We start from the raw sequence: 22364 nt of genomic DNA, 5'->3' as shown, positions 1-22364 counted from the left end.
TTATGCTGATATTTGTTATGCAACAAAGTATACCAATCGGCTCAGTATCATTTTCTGAGTCGATTAGACCATGTCCGTCTGTCTGTATAGGTCGCAATTTTGAAAAATCATTCGATGATTTGATTTGGTCCAAGTATTACTTTTGAGCCAAGGACGAACCCTTTCGATTTTTGTTTATATCAGTCCATTTTTTATTTAGCCTCCATACAACTGGGCCCCTTAAATTGAGCTTTAAAGCCCATGATTATGTCAAAATTTGGCAGCCAAATATACTAATATCTCAAAAAAATATAGACGTTTTATATTTGCGGCCGATCGTAGAAAGTACTTACCTATCTGCCTATTTATAAGCGAGCGTGGTAAGTATTTGCCTTCAATGACGTTATTGTGTAAGCAAAATTTAGAATTTTAAACCCCTTACTTTTCAATATAAGTTTTTGCTGTGTACATACTCACGCTACTTCAGACTATTGGTCATGCACTTAATTTTACTCTAAGCGATCGACCTTTTGGTTGATTTGCGATAAACAAAATAAAGTTTCTACATACTTATTAAGCACATGCATTTAAATTCATTTTATATGTACACACATACATTTGTATTTGCTTCGTATTTCATGTTAAAATAATACACGCATAAAATGTTCATCACATAAGATAACCCAGCAAACAATTTTTTGAAAAAAGACTTCAAAGCTAAATGAGTATTACAGTTTTATAAGAATCATTCTCCACAAAGTAAAGGGAAAATTTCAATAATGTATCACATTTGTCGATTCTACTTAGCAAGCTATAACCAGTTTATCTAGGCGGAAAAATTAGGAGGAAAAATTATTCTGAATTGTGGTCGCGTCTACGCTGATTTTTCTCTGTCTCTATACTATTTTTGTAAATTTTATCCCTTAATTACGACTTACAAAAATAGTTTATATACTATATTAATTTTTACAACAACACTGCATTTTCTATGGTTTTACAGACCATCTAGCATTGTTACTTTAGTATGCAGGTACTTTGCTAGTATTACCTTTCCGGATGTTTGCTAACTTTTATATACTCTAAGGGCATAAGACATAAATAAAATACGCTCATTCTCATCCGCAACTTTGAAAGTAAAAGCATTTCCATCTACTGGGTAGACAACATCCGATGACCACTAAATATTACAATTTTACTTTACTATGAATAAATGACTTTTTATGTGTGTATGTTAGCTAGCAAGTGTAAAAGTATATGTGTTTGCATTTTTGGTTATGTATGAGTTCATTTATACTAACATGTTTTTTTTTTTTTTTTTTTTTTGAGTTCATTCACTAACTAAAATTCATGACAAAGTATGAACCTTTTTTTAAAGCGTTAATTGTCTAAAAAACTACTATATATACAAGGGTTTGTATTAAAAAGTGAAAAAGACCAAAAGAGTAAAAAGAGTTGAACAAAAGAGAAAAAATGAGTAACATAAAACTAACGGTAACCGGTTCATTTGACGTCTAAAGCCTTGTGGATTAGTTTCTAAGGCAAGAATATAATTAAAGTCATGGCACGATTTAAGGCGTTGAAATGAATAATAAAACTTTTATAATTTAAAGTATTGCGAAACTAAATATATGTATGTATTAGCGCTAGCTTAAATTCTTAAATTATATGTTTAAGGTAATTTTGTGAAAGTAGGGCGTAAGCTTTAGATGAATTTTTTTGATTTCATGAAAAATTAATTAAACAAATTTTGGTCAAGGTCATTAAAAGGTAAAGAGAAAACATATTTAATTTATATTTTTAAAATTAAACAAAAATATTGCAAAAACTTGGCAATGACTTGTACTTAGAGAACAACTAACTTTTCAATGACTACTACATACCGTCTAAAATACCTTCAGTCCAGTTCTAGTTCAGTTCTAGTTCATTTCTAGTTCAGTTCTAGTTCATTTCTAGTTCAGTTCTAGTTCAGTTCTAGTTCAGTTCTAGTTCTGTTCTAGTTCAGTTCTAGTTCAGTTCTAGTTCAGTTCTAGTTCAGTTCTAGTTCAGTTCTAGTTCAGTTCTAGTTCAGTTCTAGTTCAGTTCTAGTTCAGTTCTAGTTCAGTTCTAGTTCAGTTCTAGTTCAGTTCTAGTTCAGTTCTAGTTCAGTTCTAGTTCAGTTCTAGTTCAGTTCTAGTTCAGTTCTAGTTCAGTTCTAGTTCTAGTTCAGTTCTAGTTCAGTTCTAGTTCAGTTCTAGTTCAGTTCTAGTTCAGTTCTAGTTCAGTTCTAGTTCAGTTCTAGTTCAGTTCTAGTTCAGTTCTAGTTCAGTTCTAGTTCAGTTCTAGTTCAGTTCTAGTTCAGTTCTAGTTCAGTTCTAGTTCAGTTCTAGTTCAGTTCTAGTTCAGTTCTAGTTCAGTTCTAGTTAAGTTCTAGTTCAGTTCTAGTTCAGTTCTAGTTCAGTTCTAGTTCAGTTCTAGTTCAGTTCTAGTTCAGTTCTAGTTCAGTTCTAGTTCAGTTCTAGTTCAGTTCTAGTTCAGTTCTAGTTCAGTAGATTATCTGTCTTTAAATGCTTTTGAACTCTGAAGATATGTCCTTAAACTGTTTTTCAATTATACAAAAAATACAGCTTTAAATTTCTGCTGTTAATATTATTCTAGGGGCATAATTTATTTTTCTTTTTCTGGAACAGCATTTACCCGTATAACAGAAAATATTTATTTGAAATATTTTCAATTATTCAGTCATTACAAATTCAATTAAATAAAATTATTTTATTCTTATTTTACAGCCATTTATATTAAATTTAGTGCAATACAAATAGAATTAACGAATATCTTTTATTTATTTATTTTCACAATGATCCATCATCGTATAAAACATGACCAGTAAATAGGGCTGATATTGTATAATTTATGTTTTTTGTGCTCTTGTGACAAGAAGAGTGCTAAATAAATCAGAAATTATAATTATTTCTATGAAATGTACAAGTGTGTGAACGCTCGGGAAAATATTTTTTGGTTTTGGTCTAAAAGTATTCATGTTATTTTTTTATTTATTTTTTTTTTTTTTTTTTTTTGTGAAGAATTTTGTGTTTCTGATTGAATGTTCAGTTACAACAATGAGTTGTTACAGCGAATTATTTTTATTGCTCAAAAGTTTTTTTTCATACATTGCCTTTTTTCGTTTGGAAAGTTTTAAATGGACCAACCAGCACTTTTTCTGACATGTCTAAATATGTATGTAGGTAACTAAATTGTTAAGTAGTAGTGACGACATTTCGACTATGCCTGCAATAAAAAAATATCCCTCTAGTTTATAATTCAATTTTCCAAACACAGTGGGAACTAATGTAGATTGGTTGTACAATATACATATTAATGCAAAAATAATAGAAACAGAAAACTAAATTACAAGGACGCATGATATATAATATGTATTTATTACATGTTCATCATCTTCATTCTCGCCCTTCATTAACATCGACCACATTATTACATTTTTAGCATTTTGAATTAATAGTGAGCCCCCTCAAAACGTTTAGATGATATTCCTTAAATAATTACCAAGTAAAAGCAATTCTAGCATGACCATTTAGCTGGCTGGCTGGGTGGTCTTTATGCGCTTGAACAGGATGTGTTTGTTTGATAACGTTTCAGTGTTATTCTGTTCTTCTAATTTAAGAACTAAGGAAATTAAACAGGAATTAAAATGTTACTGTTCCTGACCAACCAAACTACCACACAAACACAAACAAATCATTTATGACGTTGATATTCATTTATGTATAATGTTGTGTGAAGCGCGTGTAGATTTCTTTAAAAGAAAATTTGTCCAAAGAAATATTAATTAAATAACACAGTTATGGTTTTATATTTAAATTAAATATTTTGTATAATTTCAACATAGTCATTAGCAAATTATTTTACATTTTAATTATAAAGTTGTTGTGGGTGACAATTAGAATTGTCAGTTTTATTATAATTATGGAAACAAGGAAGAAAAAAACATAAAGAAAAACAAGTAAGAAACTATGGCCGGGCGTGGACTACCATATGATACCCTACACTAATACCCTACACCTGAAAGAAGCCAAAAAACTTGTTGGTTGGATTCATATGAAAGCTAAGGCTCAATTATTATTAAGGTCATCAAATTGTGCCGATCCTTATAAAATTTGTTGGTGGAATTTATGTTTATGTAAAAGTTATTTGTACCGAATTTTATCGTGATACTAATTACTGAATTGCGGACATTCAAGTTATTTTATAAGGGCTAGGGTCAAATAATGCTCCATCTTTACGAAAATCAGCCTTAGTATTTAAACTTATATAAAACTAAGTGCTGCTAATTTTTGTAGAGATAGTAGAACATTTAACTCAATTATGAGGTCAAAAGACCTTTTCGGGGGGTCCGGTTGTATGTGGGCTAGGTGAAATAATGAACCGATTTTAACCATTTTCATAGCATTTGTACTTGGACCAAAAGAGGCGTTCATGCCAAATTTCATCAAATTATCTTTAAAAAAAAATCGGAAATTTTGATTAAACAATGGATCTAGGTCCATTCTGAGTCCATTTTCAAATTCAGCTTGGGAATTTATGAGAGAAGTGAGTTTCCAGCTAGATGCGTCCAGTAGTTTTCGAGATTAACAAAAAAAAATAAATTTGAAATTTTCAAGTAGTATGGGGGGTCCTAGGTCCAAGATTCATCAAAATTTCTATTTTTTTAATTTTGTTTCAAACTCGAGAATTACTGGCCTAGAACTCACCTATCTGGTAAAATCCCACGCTGAATCCAAAAATGGACCTGGGACCAATAGTTCATCAAAATTCTCGAAATTTTTTATTTTAAGCAATTTGTGATATTATATCGGGGTCTTGAGGTCTAGAGCTGCAAAAATGTTACATTGAAGATTAGTACTTATGCTGAATCCGAAAATGAACTCATAAAATTTCCGAACAAAAATTCAGTCCGATTTTACCACAATATTTTATGTTATCGCAAAATTTTTCAAAATTTCCTCTACATTTGTGTATTCTTGTCTTGACTATTGAAAAAATGTGCTAGCCAAGACAAAAATTTTTGTTCTGAAATCTTTTGTGAATTATTGGATCTAGCTCAATTCTGAAATCCTTTTCGGATTCAGCATAGATTTTGGTCTTAAATAACAAATATTTTATGTAACAGTACATAGTCGAATCTATACAGTTAAAGGAACATTTCTTCGATATTTTAATACACCAAACTAAGTTAATAAAAACTTACCAGTTTGAAAGGAAGGTGTATGTTATATCAGATACTAAGATTAAATTAATGTACCAATCAGAAATATGTATATATCGGTGATAAACAAATATCACTTAAATTTTTCATAAAATTGTCAATTTGCGATGAAAATTACTTTTAAATTGAATAGTTACTCATTAAATTAATTCTGAAAAATGTATTTCTTATTTTGAAATGTTCTGATAAAACAATATTTCTTTAAAAACCAATTTAACAGCGCCCTCGTATTAGTTTCTTAGGAAAATTTTCAAACATACATAAAGTTAATACCTTGAACAAAAGCTTACACAAATATTACCACGACAATGAATCTCGTTCTCAGTAGGTTCTTACTATTTTCACTGCTATTATTGTCATTGTTGCAAGTGCGTGTATCTATGTCTACATGTTACATTGTTTAGATGTGTATATGTTGGTTATTGTATTTGTGTATTGTAAATCTTCATGATAATCATAGTAATAGTAACCTGGAAAGTAAATCTTTATTAATATTAGTAGAAGTTAGATATAAAGCTATAGCAAAGATGGCTTTTATAGTCAGTATACTTATATGGTTATATAATAGTAGTCTGTAACATGTTAGTCTTAAGGATTTTTTAAGAAAATACTATAGAATAGTTTTCTATATTCGCATCCTATATTTTACTTTAATTTTTTTAACAAAACACAAATAACAATACCTTTTTTGCAACAAAAAGTTTTTATGACTTATATCTGTTAAAGCTTTTGTTATATTTCAGCTAGAATGCGATGTGTGTGGCTTTAGTTTTTTATTTTTTGTGTCTGAATTTAGGTTGATTTTGGTACTATTTGTACCCAGCAATTATTTATATTTTTTACAAGTAACAAAAAATTAAAAAGTTCTTATGTTTTATTAAAAAATACAGTTAAATCGTAGGTAGGCTAGTGTTAATTGCTCTAGTCGGGTAGACGGGATGTGGAAGTGGTAAAGGAGAGCTCAACAGGACCGATTTCATCTGATTTGATGTATATACATCCTCCTGATAACTAACTAACTAACTAACTAACTAACTAACTAACTAACTAACTAACTAACTAACTAACTAACTAACTAACTAACTAACTAACTAACTACTAACTAACTAACTAACTAACTAACTAACTAACTAACTAACTAACTAACTAACTAACTAACTAACTAACTACTAACTAACTAACTAACTAACTAACTACTAACTAACTAACTAACTAACTAACTAACTAACTAACTAACTAACTAACTAACTAACTAACTAACTAACTAACTAACTACTAACTACTAACTACTAACTAACTAACTAACTAACTAACTAACTACTAACTAACTAACTAACTAACTAACTAACTAACTAACTAACTAACTAACTAACTAACTAACTAACTAACTAACTAACTAACTAACTAACTACTAACTAACTAACTAACTAACTAACTAACTAACTAACTAACTAACTAACTAACTAACTAACTAACTAACTAACTAACTAACTAACTAACTAACTAACTAACTAACTAACTAACTAACTAACTAACTAACTAACTAACTAACTAACTAACTAACTAACTAACTAACTAACTAACTAACTAACTAACTAACTAACTAACTAACTAACTAACTAACTAACTAACTAACTAACTAACTAACTAACTAACTAACTAACTAACTAACTAACTAACTAACTAACTAACTAACTAACTAACTAACTAACTAACTAACTAACTAACTAACTAACTAACTAACTAACTAACTAACTAACTAACTAACTACTAACTAACTAACTAACTAACTAACTAACTAACTAACTAACTAACTAACTAACACTAACTAACTAACTAACTAACAAACTAACTAACTAACTAACTAACTAACTAACTAACAACTAAACTAACTAACTAACTAACTAACTAACTAACTAACTAACTAACTAACTAACTAACTAACTAACTAACTAACTAACTAACTAACTAACTAACTACTAACTAACTAACTAACTAACTAACTAACTAACTAACTAACTAACTAACTAACTAACTAACTAACTAACTAACTAACTAACTAACTAACTAACTAACTAACTAACTAACTAACTAACTAACTAACTAACTAACTAACTAACTAACTAACTAACTAACTAACTAACTAACTAACTAACTAACTAACTAACTAACTAACTAACTAACTAACTAACTAACTAACTAACTAACTAACTACTAACTAACTAACTAACTAACTAACTAACTAACTAACTAACTAACTAACTAACTAACTAACTAACTAACTAACTAACTAACTAACTAACTAACTAACTAACTGACTAACTAACTAACTAACTAACTAGTATAGTATACGTATAATACGTATTACTTATACGCCTCCTTATTAAGTTTTTCGTAAATTTAAGTGTAATTTACGTTAATGTAAATATATTTTTTGTTACAAATTTGACGTTTTCATACTTGTACGACAAAGAAAACATCATTATATTATAATTAAAATTGTGAACTGTTATATAGTAACAAGATTTCATCACATACATGTACATACACTTTCAATTTTCATAAAAAGACTTAATAAAGTTCTAGGTGAACAAAACAATACATATATTTTAATCGGGTTTAAAAATACATAAGTCAGATATAAACATTTTTTTCCAAAAAAAAAAAAAAAAAAACAATTATTTTCAGTTCCTGCGGTTCACTTTTCTTATTTATACTTCCTACTTTAAAAAAGAACTAGTTTTATCTGAACTATAAGTTCTTAGAAACATATTATTTTTGTACTGTGTCTTTAATTTCAATTTATTTCCTGTATAAACAAAAAAAAAATATTTGAAAAATATCTTTATTTAATTTTATTTCACATATTTGCTAAATACTTCAGAATTTCAACAAAATTTTTTTATTTAAAATAAATAACGAATTTAAAATTTAAATTTGTCAACACGTTTTAAATCTTTATTGTAGAAACAAGTTTAAAAATTTTCGGATTTTGCAATGAATGATACGTGCATACATACATTTGTATGTACAATGAGCACACTATCAAACAGATAAATAAACTGCCTTTACATTTTACTTATTTTTTTTTTTTTATTCATTTACGTATGTATTTATTTAAATAAAAATAAAAACATTCATTAAATTTTAAAATGTTTGAATGAATGTATACGTATTTTGCTTTGTGTATTTGTCGAAGATGAGCTTGACAAATCCTACAAAAACAATGATGACAAAAAAAGTATGTAAATTACATCTGCATAAAAATAAATGTCAGTATGTTGGTTTGTAGTTGCTGCTGTTTTTGTATGTTAAAAAAAGTAAAATAAATTTTACAAATGTAGTACATAGATAAATGTGTAGATGTACACATAAAACATAAAATGCAATATATATGTATAAGTATACTAGGGTGGCACCATTTGATGTTTGCACTAAATAATAAATTTTAGTTCATTGTATACTGTTTGACAAAATTTTTGTCCCGCTGAAAATTGAAGTTTAATGCTGGGGTGTGCTGGGTAAAGGAATAAAATGGACCTTTTTGAATTATTTTTGTATAGTAGGCAAAAAAGGAAATTTTTTTAGTTTGTACGTTGTCTAATTTAATGCTTGTTGAAAAAAAGATCTTAAAAAATATGAACTCTGATCCTCGATAAAATCTAAACCGTAACGTATTTGGAAATTTTGAAGAACTTTAAATTTAGACCATCCTAATGTATACTATAGATTATACAGTAGACCGTTGCAGAGAAAAAACTTATTTTGATATCCCTCTTAAAAGATTCATAACTTGTTTACCAAGGATCTAGCGATAACAGTTTCTGAGCTAGAGCATACCACTCTGTGGAGTCACAAAAAATATCTATTTAAATTGAGAGGAATTGAAACACCAACTTTTTAATCGAAACACATAGTTCTCTTAAATTTACATATTTTTATATCCACCATAAAAATATGACTTATATTGATGTTTTGACGTTCTTTGTAAAATGTTCCTTACTAAATTCTAAGACGTTCTATCTAAAACAACATAATACTTGTAAGGACTTACTTCAGTACTTATTTCCAAGCGAGTGTAGCCAATGTTAAAATAATAAGTTAAAATGTCAATACACATATGTATAGTATTTGAAAGTTATAATATTAGCTTTTTACTTCAGTACTTATCCAATTAAAGCATTGGTAGGATTGTTAAAAAATTCCAAGCTGTTCGACAAAGAGTTAATTCATCCGAAAATTACAGACATTTTCCTTAATGTCTAACCATCTGGTTGGCCTTTCGCTAGGAATGTACTCTTTGTAAACGAGAGTGAATTTGTCGATACTTTAGGGTCACTTTTGTAAACGAGAACGGATACAGTCGTAACTTTACCGTAATCTAAAAAGTAGATACTTAAAACAAGTAAGTGTGTTGTATTCGGCTGTGCTTTGATATTTAAGATTTCCTTCTGTTATTATAGAAACAATTTTCTCATTTATTAGATCAATTATGGTGCGATCGATTTAATATTTTGTCGAACGATTTTCATAAAAATCTTGATTATGCCGAAGTTCATCGCTATACTTGTACTTTTAAGTCAATGATGAGCTTTAAAGTAATTTTCAGAAGAGGACCTTATATGGAGGGTAGGGTCAATTATGGCGCGATCCTCATGGAATGTGGTAGAGAAATTTTGGTTCGCATAGAACTTATACTCGCATTTTTAAGCCACTAATGAGCGTTAAAGTCATTTTCTGAATGGAACCTTATATGGGGGGTAGGGTCAATTATGGATCGACCCTAATAGAACTTGATAGATACATTTTGGCTTCCATAAAACTTATTCATGATGAATTTCATCGTTATACTCGCATTTTTAAGCCAGTAATGATCGTTAAAGACATTTTCGGAAGGGAACCTTATATGGCGGGTAGGGTCATTTATGGACCGATCCTTACAAAATTTAGCAAAGATATTAAGTTTGCTATAAAATATATTCGTGTCGAATTTCATCGCTATAGATGCTTCTTTTAGACAGTTATGAGCGTTAAAGTAATTTTTTGAGGGGACCTTTTATGGGGGCTAGGCAAAATCGTGGAACGATATTGCCCATTTTCAATACAAAACAAACTGCATCAATATAAAATATCTGTGCAAAATTTCAGCTTGCTAGATACTTCCACTTGGACTCTATGGTGTTTTCAACAGACGGACAGACAGACAGACAGACAGACAGACAGACAGACAGACGGACGGTCATGGCTAGATCGTCTTTGAAACTAATGAGGACCATAAATATATACTTTTCTGGGTATTAAGTCAATATTTGAATGTGTTTTGATGTGGTATAAAAACATACAATTGTTTCCTGAACTAGCTTTCTGGCTGTCTTTTTGTTATCTATGGACTTCCTTCTAGGACAAGTACATGTGAAAAGAGATAGTCAACTTGATAGTCGGTGGCTAGAAGTATTTAGGTTTGTACAAATAAATTTCCTTAAAATCCTAGATATCTTTAGGACTCAAATTTTCAACAATTCTGTCGGAGAAGTTTCCTATTTAAAATCGACCCATAAATGACGAATTTTTAAGAATTTGGGCTATATTTGGCCAAAGTCCCCATAAAATATATTATTTCGTGATGCTTCTATTAATATAACAAGCTTTTGATGGTTGATGTAAGAAATTCGCCATTTGCGAATATAACCCTTTGACATGATTTTCATTGTGTATAAATTCATATAAAACCATTTGACACAATTTGTTATATTGCTGGAAGCCAACAGGGCTTGTGGTTCAGTGTTTTGGCTGTCTCTATGTTAAAGAACGTTTTGTATATAAATTTTATACATACATATTTATATAGTTGATGTAGAACAATAAAAAATATGTTTATTTGTTTACTTTTTTCCATTTACAGTTTTATAAATTTGCCATGTCTGAAACAAAAAAAAAACTTTTTATTTGCTTTAATTTAATGAAAGTTACTACCTATTACACATACAGATAGACACACTGTACACACACAAATATCAACATATTTACAATGGTGGTTCTTGCAGCATAAACAAGAGAGTGTGTATGTATGTTTTTGTGTACAAATTTACAAGGTTGCTTGTTACTCTGTGTGCCACTGGCAAAATGGTGGGAAATTTGCAACAATTGTTTACAGATGAAAATAAAATGTAATAGAACAGAAACAAAAAAAAAGAAACAAGACAGCAATTGTTATAATAAGTTTATGTATACAAAACATCTAAACACTCAACTAGTCATAAAATAAGACAACAAGATTAAATGCATGAAGGCAACATGAATAAAATTGTTCTGGGTCTATGCTACGAATGGAAATGGAAAAAAAAAAACATAGACCAAATTATATGACAATTGTTTAGTATCTGCTGTACGCAACAATTGAAAATTGTCTTCATAGTCTGAATGACAATTGATATAACGACTATGAATTATTTTATATTATATTGCAAGTATAATAACATTTATTTTCACTATTACAGTAAGGACGTGTGCTTTAATTGGCATAGTGGATAGAGAGAAAATTGTTTTTATTTTAATTTTATTTTAAAATATTCTTAAAGCAAAAGTTAACAAAATTTTTCTAACAAAAAAGTTTAAATTATTAATTTAGAAGGAATTACTTTACAAAGCAATATTTACATATAAATAAATATATCAGGAAAATTTGTATTAATTCCACAACAACATCTAGGTATTGGTTCTAAAGAAGCGATTTGTAGTCGATACCAGTTAGTTCTATGGTTTTGAAACCAGATCTGTAATCAGCTCTAGAGAAGCTTAGAGAACATATACACCTTCTTTAGAACAATTTTTGAGTTCGTGTTTTAAAGAGTTTTGTTTGAAAATCAAATTTTTAAAAGTCTTTCAATATCTCTTGACCAATTTTCTAATTTCAATATGTATAGAAAAGTTATAGCGATAATGCTATATAAACTATAAAAAAGACCTCTTAAGATTACTTTGTCAAAAACTTTGCAAAAATTTAATTGATATTTGAATCAATTTAAATTCGTCTTTTATCCTTAACAAAGCAAAAAGGATTATAATGAGCTAGAATTAAATTAAGTACTATACATTAAAATCCAATTAAAAACGACAATAAAGAATCTAAAAGAAATTCACAAAAACATTTGTCACAAATTAGAAATATTTGCGAAAATGAAAAATAACACAAATGATGAAAATAAGTAGTTCAAGGTTACACATCGATATATTAATGAATAAATAAATAAGTATTTCTTAACAAACACTTATAGTTAGTAAATTAAATGAGTTCTCAAGAAAAAGGAAATAAACACATTTAACATACATATTATAATGATAGTACCATTCTTAAGCAGCTAACAACAGTTTTCAAATAAACATGTTTACAAATTGATAAAGTTTTCATAAATTTTTATACATTTTTAAATTGTATGGACACATATCAGCGGTTCCTTACTAATATGCACACACATGCTTATGACATAAACATACATACATGTAAGTATGTAACAGATTGTAAATAACTCTTACATTATTTATTTAATGAGGCACACTAATGTAATATTTCCGCATCAATGCACCATTATCATCAACATTATCAGATTCCTCAACATGTGTAACAGCAACAACAACAACAACACCACACAACCTCATTTAAAATATTTAACAACATTCTCATAAATGTCCTTTAAAGATACTAACAAGTAAAATACATTCACATTTAACTCCCACACACATACACGTAATAAGAGTTTTAAAACCTTTATCTAAAAAAATTTCCAGCAAAAAAAAAAACTACAAACTGTTTTAAATCTTAATTTTACGCAATTTGTTAATGTCATATTTTTTTGATATTTCAAGGAAAGTCCTTAACAGGTGCTACAAGGCGTAACACCGGATTTCGCATAAAAGTCCTTAACAGGTGCTGTAAAGCGTAACATTATGTTTTTATTGCAACCAAATGTTAAAGAATATCTTAAAGATTTAAAGCTATTTTTTTCCTAGAAAAATATTCATCACTATGGTACATCATCAATGTAATTTGTAATGAGAACATTCGTCATTAAGTGTTACACTCGTTTTTATGTTTTGTTTAACATGAATTCACATTTATTTGTGGCGCATGTCTGAGAGTAAGTTTCTCATTTTGTTTATCATTCTCAGGCCAAAGAAGCACGTGTTTCTGTTGAGATATATTCACCTCACTTCCTGCTGGAGAAAGCTGTTAAGTGGGACATTTTCGAAAAATGTTAAATCAAGTGTGCATGTAGTTGTTAAGAGATTAATAAAAAAGTTATTGTCGATAATGCAGTCCTTGTGAGGAAATGAAGTTAGTGAGTTAGTTAGTTAGTTGGTTAGTTAGTTAGTTAGTTAGTTAGTTAGTTAGTTAGTTAGTTAGTTAGTTAGTTAGTTAGTTAGTAGTTAGTTAGTTAGTTAGTTAGTTAGTTAGTTAGTTAGTTAGTTAGTTAGGTAGTTAGTTAGTTAGTTAGTTAGTTAGTTAGTTAGTTAGTTAGTTAGTTAGTTAGTTAGTTAGTTAGTTAGTTAGTTAGTTAGTTAGTTAGTTAGTTAGTTAGTTAGTTAGTTAGTTAGTAGTTAGTTAGTTAGTTAGTTAGTTAGTTAGTTAGTTAGTTAGTTAGTTAGTTAGTTAGTTAGTTAGTTAGTTAGTTAGTTAGTTAGTTAGTTAGTTAGTTAGTTAGTTAGTTAGTTAGTTAGTTAGTTAGTTAGTTAGTTAGTTAGTTAGTAGTTAGTTAGTTAGTTAGTTAGTTAGTTAGTTAGTTAGTTAGTTAGTTAGTTAGTTAGTTAGTTAGTTAGTTAGTTAGTTAGTTAGTTAGTTAGTAGTTAGTTAGTTAGTTAGTTAGTTAGTTAGTTAGTTAGTTAGTTAGTTAGTTAGTAGTTAGTAGTTAGTTAGTTAGTTAGTTAGTAGTTAGTTAGTTAGTTAGTTAGTTAGTAGTTAGTAGTTAGTTAGTTAGTAGTTAGTTAGTTAGTTAGTTAGTTAGTTAGTAGTTAGTTAGTTAGTTAGTTAGTTAGTTAGTAGTAGTAGTTAGTTAGTTAGTTAGTTAGTTAGTTAGTTAGTTAGTTAGTTAGTTAGTTAGTTAGTTAGTTAGTTAGTTAGTTAGTTAGTTAGTTAGTTAGTTAGTTAGTTAGTTAGTTAGTTAGTTAGTTAGTTAGTTAGTTAGTTAGTAGTTAGTTAGTTAGTTAGTTAGTTAGTTAGTTAGTTAGTTAGTTAGTTAGTTAGTTAGTTAGTTAGTTAGTTAGTTAGTTAGTTAGTTAGTTAGTAGTTAGTTAGTTAGTTAGTAGTTAGTTAGTTAGTTAGTTAGTTAGTTAGTAGTTAGTTAGTTAGTTAGTTAGTTAGTTAGTTAGTTAGTTAGTAGTTAGTTAGTTAGTTAGTTAGTTAGTTAGTTAGTTAGTTAGTTAGTTAGTTAGTTAGTTAGTTAGTTAGTTAGTAGTTAGTTAGAATTCAACAAACTGGGTTTCTTATCTTTTTAGAAAGGTATGTTCGTTTTACATATAGAGCATCAAGAGCCTATCTACACGGAAACCACTACATTTTTCATCAAAACTATTTACATACATATTTTCAAGGTCATGTAATACTTTAATAAATTTACCAAAATTTCTTCTTATTTAAGCTTTTTCACAAAATAACACTAAAATAGAGTTTTTATAAGAAGCAAGTTCTAATACCAAAAATTAATATTACCATTAACTTAGCAATATTTTTACCATTTTCTCTTTTAAGGGGAATTTCTCCAGCTAGCAAATTGACTTCAACACAAAAGCTTTTAGTTGTCTTCATAATAGTTAAAAGAGCATAAGAGGCATATCAAAACAATTCTCTTTTAAAAATGAAGTAAAGCATCAATGAAAGCTACAGGGATTTGGCAAGTTGATAAAATTTACACAACGACCAAATGAAAATTTTTCAAATAGTTACAAACGAAGGCTAAAACTAAACGGACGTATACAAAAGTGAGGCGAAATCTTTATATAAAATTTTAATAGAAAATCCAACAAAAAGGAATAATTATATATTATAGAATATAGAAGTGATGAAAGAAAAAATTAAAAATCATCAAGCAGCCAAAATGTTAAGAAAATATTGTTGAATAAAAAATTAAAGAAAAATATTTGAGTTGAAATTTAAAGCAAAAAATTAAATTTAAAAATGTTAAAAAAAAATTTGTTAAATAAGTAATGTGCGCACTGCCACGTTAGAAGCCTGCCACAACAACAAACAGTTTGTGGAAATATGCTACAATAATAATATTGTTGTTTTTGTTGTCGTTTTTTTATTATTATTGGTGTGGCTCGTTATTGTCGTTGTTTCCCAGAGTTTGAAATAAGAGACCTCCGGATATAAAAGTGTATATCGGTATTTGAGTACGTAAATATATAAACACATACATATATGTATGTAAGTACACACATACATAAGTATGTATGTATGTCATTCTTCGTCTGTGAACGTTCGTTTTGAAAGCATAAGTGTATCTATGTGTAAAAGTATGTCTATGTTTGAGTATGAGTAAATACAACAATTTCAAATAATATTTGGTTTCAGTTCAGTGGTGTATCTTCATCTAGAAAATGATGTGAGTGAAAGCAAATGTATGTATGTTAAGTGCTTTAAAAGGATTCAAGGATTCAACTATAAAAACACAAAAAAGTGAAAGTACTTGTGTTTCAGCTACCAGAAAGCAAAAAACACAAACAAAATTTAAATGGTTTTAAATAAAAAAGCAAAAAAAAAACGAAATATAAAACTGGTAAAACTGAAATCTAATAAAACTGTTTGTACTTACAAAATACACAGTATATGTAATCATTTACATGGTAACTAAAATATTTGCATATTTACATAATATAATGTAATAAAATAAAAACAAACAAAATGTGTTTTAAATGTAATATAGTATGTGAAAAATTAAATATAAATGCAAATACTCATTTATATAATGTGTTATAATAAATCATATAAAAAAAGAGATTCTGTTTTTATCAGCCTTAAATTATGCCACAAGAAAAGAAAAAATAATTGAAGCAAATTTATACTATAGAAATAATATGAAAAAAACTGAAACTTGTTAAAAAATCTAAATGTCCAAGTTTTTGTGTCTAACTTTCTCTAACAATTTAACAAAAAATGATAAATGATTATTTTACCCAAAAAAATTTAAGCTAACAACACAAAAATAAAATAAATTCATGACATACACACCAAAAAAAAAGAACAAATAAAATCTAATATTATAATAAATAAAAGATAAAATATTTTGGGTTTTTATATTTGCCTTTTGGCTTGCTAGAATTTACCCCTAAATAAAGAATATCTTATAATAAATGACAAACGTTAGAAAGGGATTATGTGGCAATGAATAGAAATAAAAATCATACAGAAAAAAACTTGTTCAAGTCGTATGATATAAGTAAAAAGAATAAATCAAACAAATTGAATTTCAAAAGTTAAATTATCAAATATTTAAAATCGATAAAACAAAGACTTCATATATGTATGTATAAAGAAACACGAATAATTGAAATGATTTTTCAAATACTTGTTTATTTTTAATAAAAAAATTATAGATTTACAAATGGTGTTCTAACTTAAAATAATAAATGTTAGACCCACTGTATGTGAAACTCTTAATACATGTTGATCTGAAATGTTGGTTTATTAACAGAAATTGATAAGACCTAAAGAACAGACAGAGCAATTTCTGTTAGTAAACCAACATATCTGATCAACATGAAGTATTTTGTAAAAATATTATAAGTTTATCTATTCATGTTCAAGAAAGATGGACGCATATACATACATATATATAGCTAGGTTGTTTTTGAATTTTACTGGATGGCAGAATTTATGAATATTAGGGATATTTTTTTCAAAAAAGATTCATTTTATAAAATTTAGATTTACTTCATTTTTTCCGACCCTACCAAAACACACAAAAAAATTAATAAACCAACACAAACAAACGTCAAAGCAGGCAAAAAAAATTTTCTTTTTTTGATAATAATTTCAGATGTTGCCTCGGATTTTTGCTCATATCTCCGTTATTTATGAACGGATTTTGCTGATTCTCGAATGCATGCCAGACAGAATTATTGAAGATTTGGACCTCGAAGATATTTGGGGTCTTCAGAAAATTTATTGCAACGGACAGACAGACAGACAGACAGACAGACAGACAGACAGACAGACAGACAGACAGACAGACAGACAGACAGACAGACATACATACAGACAGACAGACAGATAGACAGACAGACAGAAAGAGAGACAGACAGACAGACAGACAGACAGACATACAGACATGGCTTTATCGACTCTATCTATAAGGATCCAGAATATATGTATACTTTATAGGGTCAGAAAATTATATTCAAAAATTACAAATGGAATAACAACCCTACGCGGTTATTCGCGCTTTAAATGTATGTCCGTTTGTTTATAATCAGTTTTTTGGAGGCCCCATATATCTTCGGAATCCAAAGCTTAGATTTTTCTATTCTGGAGACCAATAGAAATGAATAGTCTAGAGATATAGTGCACGACGAGGTGTAACAAAAGTAGAATTTTCGATGGAAATGTCCATATCGCTCATTTACTACAAGACAGGTATAATTCAAAATTTGGGTTTTTTGAACTGAGGGCTACAAAACATGCGTCATACTAAAGTCTTTCATATAGATTTATAAAATTTCAAATATGTCGGTATGAGATTGATTTTTCGTTGTAAACATAAAAATCAAAGACTTTTGACAAAACCATTTCTTTGGAATTTCACAGGAGAGTAAAAAAATATTTAAACGTGGCAAAAAATTTTCCAAATTTTGATTGGATCGATGACATGTCTTTGGATTTAGAAGGCATAAACTTACCTCGACTAGACAGATACGCCTTTACATTGTTATATTGACTACATTTTACTTTTTGGGGAAATTGTCTAATGTCGAGATAAGTGCTTTTGTCACACACATGTCCACAGATATGTGAGTAACATTTATTTTTAATTTCTTTTTTGTAAAATTGAAGTTACTTAGATACAAAATCTGTAAATAACGGGACGTCAATTTTAAAATTAAGTTTTGACAAATTAAGTCATTTCAAAAGAGTTTTCGAGTTTTGTCCCTAAGACAATGTAAACTTCAAATTGTAATCTTTTTGGAATCAACTTTTAAAATTAGAGTATGCCATTAGTTTCTACGACTCAAACTTAAGTTGACGAGTCTCGGCATTTTTCTATGTCATTTAAAATGTTGAAATTTTTCTTAAATTCTTTTTTGTTAAAAAATAAATATTTTTTTCATTTAAAGTGCTACATACGGCAAATTATAATTCGGATTAAGAAAAATTAACAAGACAAGTTTTGATTATATAATAGGATTATGTATTATATTTTTAACATTGGTCAACAATATTTTGAATTCTACTAAAATTTGTTAATGCCAAATTACTTATGATAAACTTGTTCTTTAAATATTTGTTTTTTACGGCATTAAGGAACATCAATACAAAACAAATGAAAGAAATTATGTGCATTTCCTTAAAGATTAAAGATTAAAGGAGCTTCAGAAAAAAGATCAAATCAAACTTTAAAAAAGACCAGAATAGACTCAAAGGTTTGTTACAGAAAAAAAACTTAAAAATCTGTATTAAGTCAACTTAATATTAGAGTAGGGCACTTCCGACCATAAAAAGTCTGAGTTTTTTTTATAAATGAAACCACTATGACCAACTAACTGTAAGACAACTCGAACATACATAAGCTGAGTATATGAGATTTCGGAAATATTCCTCTAAATATATATTTTTTCAAAATTTTGTTTGCATTTTATTTCCATAATTACGACCCATTCGTATACTAACAAGACACTATGGGCAACCAAAATGTGGAAAATTAGATTATTAAAGAAATCTTAAAAATTAACATATTTTTGTGTGGCGTCGAGTAGGTTATTGATTAGTGTTCTACTCTGGTAGACCGGAGGTAGTGGGTTCAATTCCCACCTGTGGCACTGGTTAAGGAGCGCACAACAGGGACAATAGAGGCTTATGTAGATCTATTTCTTCGGAATTGATGTACCATATAGATACTCCTTTCAAACTAACTAACTAAATTATTTTTGTGATTTTGATATTTAATACTCGCATATCGTACTTGGACCAAATTTAATTGTGCTACTGAAATTCACAGCTAACTAATCTGACTGTATAAAAACTTTAATATTGTTTTAAATTTTATATAAAATATAAAATTTTTATAATATATATTTAATAATGATTTTAAAATGGAAAACTTTTCAGTCTCAACATTTCGAATGCCAACTATAAAAAACATCATCACATGTTTGCAAACAAAAGTTTGTATATTTAAATAAAACTGGCACTCAAAGATTGTTGAAGCAAGTAATTACTGTAATTTTTTTTTTTTTTTTTTGAAATAGAAACTTTGATTTTTCTCTAACTATTTAGTATTTTACTCTTAGTATTTACTGTTTTAGTTTTCTCAAAACCACTACGAAACCCCGGAAAAATAGTTTCTAACTAAAGTTTTTTTTTTAAAACATGGAAAAAAAATAGTTCAAGAAACTTTTTGCTTTGTTTTTTTTTTTTTTTTTTTAATTCCACATTGATACAAATATTCATAACAACATGTGCATTAAATATAAATAGAAAAAATAAATAGTTTAAGCATTTTGTTGCCCTGGTAATATCTATCAAATAAAATACATATTTGAATAACAAATTTCAAACTAAACAAAACAGAACAAAAAATATACTGAGATTTGCAAAAGAAAAACAACAAAACAATATATATGTATGTATATAATATTATGCAAATAAAAAATAATAATATTAACATTTGCATATTAGAGAATGTCTATTTCAATAATAAAAAGTGTGTCATTATTAAATTCGAAAAAAAATTTTATAAAATTGTATAGGAAAAATTAATAAAATAGAAAATTACAAGTATACTATATATTAAATACTTAAATTGTATATAATTTAGTATTAAAAAATATATTTATATTTTGTTATATACATTAAGTAACAATTAAATATACCAAACAAATAGTATAAGCGACAAAAGAGTCATAACTCAAAATTATATAATTTTGACATAATCGTCATGGAATATTTTAAGTGATTAAATTATTCATTAAACAAATTGCATGTTTGAAAGGCATGATAAAACTCTAGAAAGAATTTATGACAAAAGTTTTTAATGAATCAATACTACGAATTAAGAAAAGAGTTATTTAAGCAAAGTGCACATTTTGTTAATGATTTCAATTATTATTGAGTAAAATACCGATTTAATTTTCAATTCATAAATAATAACTTAGAATTTATGTAAATAACTACACAATTTATGAAAAACTCGAACTCAAGACTGAAAAATATTCAATAATAAATTTTTCAATTATAGACAACTTTCAATAAATTTCTAATTCATAGACAATTATCGAGAAATTCCTCATTTATACATAATTTTCAATAAACTTTAAAATTTATAGTGAATTTTAAAATTAAAACTGATTTTTTTAATAAAATCTCAACTTATAGAGCTTTTTAGATAAATTCTCTATATTAAAAGTATATTTATTTTCAATTTATAAAAAAAAATAAATTAAAAAAATTCTCAATTTATTGAATGTTTTCGATAATTTCTCAATTTTTAGAAAATTTTCGATTAATATCCTATTTAATTTTTTTTTTTCAAATTTTTGATAAATTCTCAATTTACAGAAAATTTTCAATAATTTACAAATTTTTTAAAAATTTCTAATAAATTCTTAAGAGAAAAATTTTATATAAACTTTAGATTACTTTAGATTCTTGAAAAGCCTTTATCGCCTTTACTTCTACAACCAGTTTTGAGGCCACTATCGCGCACAAAAGGCGCGATAGTGGCCTCTTGTGTTGTGTAGTATACATCCTATCAACCTAACCCTAACCTAAGTATTAGTTTTATTATCGATTTAATTGCATATTTAACCCTATTGCCCCATCAAAATCATCTTTAAGAAAATTGGTTTTTGAACAACTTTGATTTAAGAAAAGTTAATAAAAGTCAAATTGCGTTTTACATTAATATAAATAGTACAATTTTCTTATATAAAACAGTTTGTAAATTTCTAAATACGTCTGCAAAACAGGTTAGTTAAACATCGTACATATACACATGTATATCATTATAAAGGCCTCAGCTTCAACTTCTAAATCCTTTGAGAAATTGAAAATACGTTGAGATTCAACTAAGTTATTGATTTATAAGTGTATTAATGTACGAAAACCGTTTTTTACCCGTATCTTAAGATTTTGGTGTTTGGCAAGTTTTATTTAAATTTTATTAAATTATTCAAATAAAAACTTTTATTTGTTATTCGTTCGAATAATCCAACAATTTTGAAAATTTAATCGACTATTCGAATAAAAGAAATACAGTACATTTTTATTCGAATAAATTTTAAACACGAATAATTGACAACCCTAATGCATACATATGTATTCAGTATTAATTTTTGTTTGTTTTAATACAAATTTTTAAATCTGTCATAAGATGTTTTATTTAAGTTTAACTATGCGTATGAGTGTTATATTTTGTATGAACGAAGTAAAAAAGTTATTCATACGCCCTGTAGGCAGTGGTTAGAAAATATATTTTTTTAGGAAAAAAACTAATTATGATTTTTTTTATATTTAATAGTTAAGAGTATAACAAAATATTTAAAAACTAAATACGTATTATTTATGCGCGGAATATTTATTTATTAATTTTTTCTACATACAATATGTATGTAGCGAAAAAAGTCTAATAAAATTAAATTTAATCAGAAATTAATTAAAAAATTTAAACTACCCTGCAGCAAATGAAGCGATAATTGTCTAAAAGCAGACACTAGTACAAAAGGGGTTAGAGCTTTTAGGGAAAAATATTATGTAGTACTAGAAGTAGATGAAGGGCACCACTTGAAGGCTAATTTTTATTTGACATGTGTTAGAAAAAATAATTTTTTAAAATTTAATTTTCAAACATTTTGCATAAAATATCAATCATTATGTTTGTAATTAATTGTTATTTTATCTAAATTTTGGAAATAATATTTT

At 27.4% G+C, this 22364-nt stretch overlaps 1 protein-coding gene across 1 annotated transcript in view; it reads left to right on the top strand.

Annotated features, from left to right (window-relative positions):
* The first annotated feature begins 15196 nt into the window (after positions 1 to 15196).
* LOC119601202 (uncharacterized serine-rich protein C215.13) overlaps positions 15197 to 22364 on the top strand; it is a 67266-nt gene continuing 60098 nt past the window's right edge. Inside the window, exon 1 of the mRNA XM_037951984.1 lies at positions 15197 to 15745. The gene's annotated coding sequence lies outside the window, so the exon portion shown is untranslated. The remainder of the gene's footprint in view (positions 15746 to 22364) is intronic.

Source organism: Lucilia sericata, unplaced genomic scaffold, assembly GCF_015586225.1.
Source record: "Lucilia sericata isolate MDLA Ls3-8-SP2 unplaced genomic scaffold, ASM1558622v1 Contig000148F_arrow, whole genome shotgun sequence".
Classification (NCBI taxonomy): Eukaryota; Metazoa; Arthropoda; class Insecta; order Diptera; family Calliphoridae; genus Lucilia; species Lucilia sericata.
Note: the sequence above shows the minus strand (reverse complement) of the source record. Positions and strands in the feature narration are given on the sequence as shown.